The sequence below is a fragment of the Berghia stephanieae genome, chromosome 3, assembly GCF_034508935.2.
Source record: "Berghia stephanieae isolate SIO BIC M18660-M18661 chromosome 3, UCSD_Bste_1.3, whole genome shotgun sequence".
In the NCBI taxonomy this organism is placed as follows: domain Eukaryota; kingdom Metazoa; phylum Mollusca; class Gastropoda; order Nudibranchia; family Aeolidiidae; genus Berghia; species Berghia stephanieae.
In genome coordinates this window covers 37,541,398-37,548,225 of record NC_088362.1, presented here as the reverse complement: position 1 = coordinate 37,548,225, position 6,828 = coordinate 37,541,398, and the positions used below count along the sequence as shown (strand labels likewise).

The 6,828-nt window shown below is 34.9% G+C and overlaps 1 pseudogene; it reads right to left on the bottom strand.

Moving 5' to 3' along the window:
- Positions 1-2,878: 2,878 nt before the first annotated feature.
- Positions 2,879-2,985, bottom strand: LOC144969783 (5S ribosomal RNA; annotated as a pseudogene).
- Between the last annotated feature and the right edge of the window lie 3,843 nt (positions 2,986-6,828).

The window sequence follows — 6,828 nt, the reverse complement described above, 5'->3', positions numbered from 1 at the left end:
ACATTAACATTTCATTGAAATTAGTCTTGTTTCCGAACCCACATGACTGACTGTCTGATGAGATGACATGTCTAGCGTCGTGATAATTTACACAGTGCAGAAGAGGACGATGCATAGAAAAATTAGAAATCGATTTAACTTAAACCCGTAGTTTTAAAAATGAAACTCAGCTAAAATTGAACACTTACCCTGTTTTGCATGAGCAGTAGGCATCCACTGCCTTCTTTTCCTTAATTTCATAACTCACACTCACGTCGTGGGGCTTCTCGCTCTGCGGTTGGCTTCGGTAAAAAGAAGCAAAAACATAAAAAATTTCGTTCTCCTTTTTAAATATTTTAACACTATTGACATACTTTTATAGGCAAAAATCATCCGCTCGTGTTTTTTGCCAGGATGTCAATTGATATGGTAAATAATTTTGAGAAATATCCTCAGGGAGCTCGGTGACTGCCATCGTGATAGTGTAAGATAAAGAAAGAAACCGACATGAATGTCCGAATCCGTGTCATGACCTGGGTTAAAGGGGGGTCAAGGTCAAGAGGCGTGGTTAATTCCCCCTGCACTACCGGTTTATTGGGGGGGGGGGAGGGTAGGAAAGAGTTTGAGGTCAGAGGTCAGAGGTCAAAGCTTGACGTTTTTGACCAGTTTGAGACTGTCAACAAGCAACATCCCTACAAACTCAAAGATGAAATGAGTGTGTATTATGAATATGTGAGTGAGTTGGTGTGTGTGTGTGTGTGTGTGTGTGTGTCGTGACATTCATAAATGTGAACTGTAGTCTGGATCCTTTATTTATCCTCTATGGGGGCAGCGTGGCTCAGCGGTACGGTCTTTGCTTCGTACCCGAAAGGTACCGAGTTCGATTACCCGCCGTTGCCCTGTGTGGCATTGAGCAAGTCACCTCGCCTTAGCTCAATTTGCGTCGCTGCACTGCGGCTGACGCCTGGGTTACTCCAGTCTTCTCTTGGAATGACCCTAGAGAGACAAATTTCCCCTATGGGATGAATAAAAGAATTTTTTAAAGGCACTACTACAACGACAATGTGTGTATTTTATACGGTTGTGAAACGTGGACGCTTGACAAAGAATGTACAAGGAGGTTAGAGGCATTTGAGATGTGGATGTATAGATAGAATGCGCTTGGCCAAGGAGTTCACAACATTGTCATCCGGAAGTATAACGGACCAACACACAAACTCTGTGTAACCATGAACTTTTATAGTCTGGTTAATACAGTTTAGTTAGAACAACTCACAAACGCGGATGGCAAAAACCATAACAAAGGCCTGAGTGACGTCATCTGCATTCTATCTATAGAATATAGAAGAATGTTGAGGCTACCATGGACAGACAAGTATACGAACGAGGAAATTTTGGTGAATACGAGAAAGGGAAGAGGCAGTTACGGTTTCTGGTACATGTGTGGAGAAGAGACAGAAAAGACTAGATCATAATATAGCCGTTAATGGATAAAATTATTTAGAATAAGTGACAATGTGTCCAATTTGGGTAAGTGGGAAAAGATATTAGGTTATTACCATAATAATCCATCCTCATTACAATGGATGGTCGCTGTACGAGTTATTGTGCAGGTCATGGGTTGTCGTTCTTCACTGTGCAGGATTATCCTTCGTTAACAAAAAACTATGTACTATGGAAAACCATGTATCAAACATTTGGACAGAAAACAATAAACAATGAAGCAGATCAAAGTTGTAAAAAAGGAATAATAATAATAATAATAATAATAATAATAATAATAATAATAATAATAATAATAATAATAATAATAATAATAATAATAATAATAATAATAATAATAATAATATATAATTATTATTATTATTATTATTATTATTATTATTATTATTATTATTATTATTATTATTATTATTATTATTATTATTATTATAAAAATGATAATAACAATAATAATGATAATAATAATAATAATAATAATAATAATAATAATAATAATAATAATAATAATAATAATAATAATAATAATAATAATAATAATAATAATAATAATAATAATAATAATAATATAATAATGATAATAGTAATAAAAAGAATAATAATAATAAGAAGAAGAAGAAGAAGAAGAAGAAGAAGAAGAAGAAGAGAAGAAGAAGAAGAAGAAACAAAACCCCCCCCCCCCCCCCCCCCCCCCCCCCCCCCCCCCCTCCCTGGGAAAGAAAACCCAACCGAGCAAAAACCAAAGACAAAAATAAAAAATACAACCAAACTACAAATAAACTCAAACAAGAGGACAACCCCCCCCCCCCCCCCTCGCCCCAAACATAACAGCAACAACAAAAAACACACAAATAAGATCAGAAGACAACAACCCCCCCCCCCCCACACACACACACACACACACGCACACACACCTAAAATAATTTTCACAGAAAACTGTTCCTCCAAATATTGATATTTCCATGACCCTCCAATTGGCAAAATCTCTCAAACCGGGGACTTCGCAATGTCTTCAATGAAATCCCAGGTTTGAGAGTTGTCGTTTTTTCCAAGATGAGGTTATTATTATTACTATTATTATTATTATTATTATTATTAATATTATTATTTATTATTATTATTATTATTATTATTATTATTATTATTATTATTATTATTATTATTATTATTATTATTATTATTATATTATTGTTATTATTATTATTATTATTATTTTTATTAATATTTATTATTATTATTATTATTACTACTACTACAACAACTACTACTACTACTACTACTACTACTAAAAAAACTAAATTTAAATAACAATTTTTAAAAAACAAACAAATAAAACTGTTAAAAATGTAATAAAATTGTAAAATAGATAAATTAAAAAAAAAAAACTTTTTAAAAAAAATGTCTACAACACGTAGGATTTCCCAAGCGGTACTAACCACGCCTGACGGTGCTTGACTTCGGTGATCGGACGAGAACCGGTATTTTCAACGTAGTTTGGTCGTAGACAACAAGTGTCGAAAATAGAATTTAATATAATATTAAAACACTATTGCTAATTTATATAATGATGAAGATAGTTTAGAAATGTATAATAATGTTAGTTGAAATAGCGTGTTGTATTCGTCTGTTGCACAATTTGTCGCTGGAGAATTTAAAATGGCGATGGGCTATCTTGAAAGCGGCATGAGACACTTCACCGGAAGAATGACGTTCTCTCTGTAAGGGCATGTTAAGTTAGATTAAATTGCTGTAAGGTTACTTAGTTGTGTGGCTTTCTTTCTCTCAGTTTCTCTCAGTTATAACCTTCCCTATCTTCTGTAGGAACGTATTTATTGTTGTGTTTCAATGTGTTCCAGTTTGTTGTTGTTTGGCTATTAAGTTGTTGTGAATTGTTCTCATGCTGGGTAACCTTGGGTGTCATGGTGAGTTCCTTTCACTGTTGTGTGTTGTTTCTTTCCGTGAGTTTGTGACGTCACAAGGGGTATGATTCCAAGCTCTTTTTACTAACAAATTGAAAACGAAATGAATATGTTTATGTTGTGTATATCTCGAAAGAGAGGAAGAGAGAGAGTGAGAGAGAGAGAGAGAGAATGAGAGAGAGAGAGAGAGAAAATAAGTATGAGTGAAATATCTGTTCAATGTTATAGTTATCATTTAACGTTATAACAAGTGTAACTAAATGACAAATTGCCATATTTATGGACAATAAAGATCTATTATTATTATTATTATTATTATTATTATTAATTATTATTATTATTATTATTATTATTATTATTATTATTATTATTATTACTATATTGTTATTATTACTACTATTTTTGATTTGTTTTGGTCAGGATATGTAATGTGTCGTTGGTTAAAGTAGAATATTATTAGGGGATAAATTGCTCTCCATTTTCCCTTATCTTCCCTTACATTCTTTGGGAGGCCTTCCTGGGATTCCTTGCGCTGCATTTCTTTATATTTGAGTCGTTTCTCTTAGCGCTGGGAGCTTTCGGAAAACCTCCCCTTTACTCCCCCCCCCCCCCCTTCTCTCTCTCTCTCTCTCTCTCTCTCTCTCTCTCTCTCTCTATCTATCTATCTATCTCTCTCTTTCTCAGGTAGTGAGTTGTATTAAAATAAATAAGGTAATAATAAAGTTATATTCACGATCATACTCATAAACATACGCTTCTTCCATTCGCAGTAACAAGCTTATACAAAAGTTTACAGGCCTAAACAATCACACACGAACACACACGCACATACACACTCTCCCTTTCTCTCCCTCTCCCTCTCTCTCTCTCTCTCTCTCTCTCTCTCTCTCTCTCTCTCTCTCTCTTGCTCTCTTTCTCTCTCTTTCTCTCTCTCTATCTCCCCCCCCCCCTCTCTCGCACACACGCACACACATGCACACACATACACACGCACACACTCGCACACAGTTACACAATCATTTTGCAAAAAAGTCTCACATTAGTGGATATTGAGTTACAATTAATTTGATTTATAATTAATATGTCTGTAGTCTTGCCTGTATTTTTGAAGGTGGAGGACAGCCGCTTCTCTACATATGAAATATGTTTTGCGGCGGAAAAGTCGGGAGGGGATGGATCTCTTATAGGAGCCCAAGGGATAGGGCGGTTGTGGAGGATCTATCCCTCCAACAATGAGGCCAGAGTACGGATGCTGACCAGAGGGATAGTTTTAAGAGGAAGACAATTGGATTTGAATGGGAGGAACCCATTTATTCTCGTGGACGAAGATGGAAAGGAGATCGCTGTCACCAAACTGTTCATTGGTGGGATCCATAGCACTCTAGAGACCATTGGTGGGATCCCAATCTCATTCTCAAACTAAGAGATCGAAAAAACGATCAAGTTGTAATGACTTAAAATGTCAAGTAGAATGGTAAGGGACCCGCAAGGTAAAATGATGACATGGGTGATAGGGAGAAGGATGGTGTGGATTCATACACCTACTGTCCCAACCCCAAGAGTAATAGACGTCGGGATCTTTAAATGGTTCCTCTATTACAAAGAAATAAATTATAATCGATGCAGAAATTGCATGGAGCACGACTATAGTGCCACAGCATGTACAAAGCAAGTCGTCTGCCGAAGATACAAAACAGGTGGACATCGGGAAGTCGATTGTCCAATGCACCTGGAGGAAAAAGAAGTGGAAACAGAGGAGGATAGATTAGAAAACTATGAGAGGGAGGAGGAGAGGGAGGAGAAAGAGGAAGAGTTGGAAAAGGAGTCGGAGGAAGAAATGGAGGGGAAAAGAGAGGAGACGGAATAGGAAGAAGAGAAGGAGGTGGAGGGTGAGGAAGAAGTAGAGGAGAGAAAGGGAGAGAAAAGGGAGGAGAGAAGAAAGGAGACAAAAAGTGGAGAGAATCGGGAGGTGGGAGATTAGGACAAAAGAAAACCACATGATAGAATTAATATACGGGGAGGAGAGGAAGTAAGAAAAGATATGGAAGTGGTAAAAGAAGGAAATGGAAAGAAGAAGCGAGGTAACGATGAACAGGTAAGAGAGAAGCGAGAAGCTGAGATTAGTAGAAAAGGAAAATCAAATGAATTCATGGAAGAGGATAAGGAAAAAGAAAGGAGAGGTCGGAAAGAAAAAGAAAAGATAGAGACAGAAAGAGAAAGAGAAGAAAAAAAAAAGAGAGAGACAAGTTGTGAGGAAGGTAGAAAAAAATTTAAAACAATAGAGGATTATGTTATGACAAGATCTAGTAGAAAGAGAGTAGGGTCACCAGAAGATGAAGGAAAAAGAAGTCGCCCAAAACAATCTGTAATAAAATGGTGTTAAAAAGAGATTGTAGTAACAGTAATAATGCTAAAACATAGAATATTATTAGATAATTTAAAAATACTTCAATTAAAATGAATCCAAACAATTTTAGCACTGTTTTTTCAGATGAGGGTTTAGAATATTTAAGTATCCTTTCACTAAATATTTGTGGATTAAGAAACATGGAAAAAAAGGAATGCAATTTTTAAAATTATCAAGCAAAATAAAATAGACATAGTAGGATTTCTGGAAACACATTTATTGGAGGAGGATTCAAATTTAGTTGAAAAAGAATGGGGTGGGAGAATCATCTTATCTCCGGGGACATCGAAAAGTAAAGGACAATTATTTCTTATTTCCAAACAATTAAACGATAAAGTAGAAATGAATACATTGTACAAAGACTCCAGAATATCTTTTAAAAAAGGACCCTCTTTATTTAAAATGAATGTATCAATATTGAGTGACTTAAAATATATAACATTAATTAAACAAAAAATCCAAAGTTGCTTAGAAGAAAACAAAAGGTTGGATCCTCACCTTAGGTGGGAATGTGTTAAAATAGACATCAAGGAATTTATTCAAGACTACTGCAAATATAAATGTCATAAGAAATCAGATACTTATAATGAAGAAATAAGAGCCCTTAATAAATTAGAAGAACAATTAGTATAGTACCCTAACGACAACGATATTTTATCACGAATATTGGAATTGCGGAAAAGAATTGAAGTAAAACAAATTGAAGAAACAATGGGGGCCAGAGTAAGAGCGGACATCAAGTGGATAGAGGAGGGAGAGAAATGTAATCGATTCTTTCTATCATTAGAAAAGACCAGGGCTGTAAACAATACAATTTATAAATTGAAAAGTGATGAAAATAATTGTGTTACAAATGAATTGGAATTATAGAAATTATTGGTAAATATTATTCAGAACTTTACACCGAATTGAAAGAAGACGAAACAATAGAAATGTTGAGTGATGAATATGTAAAAAATATCACTTTACCTAAAAATAAAAAATGAAGAGAAAGAATTCTGTGACAGATTTATTACGTTGGAG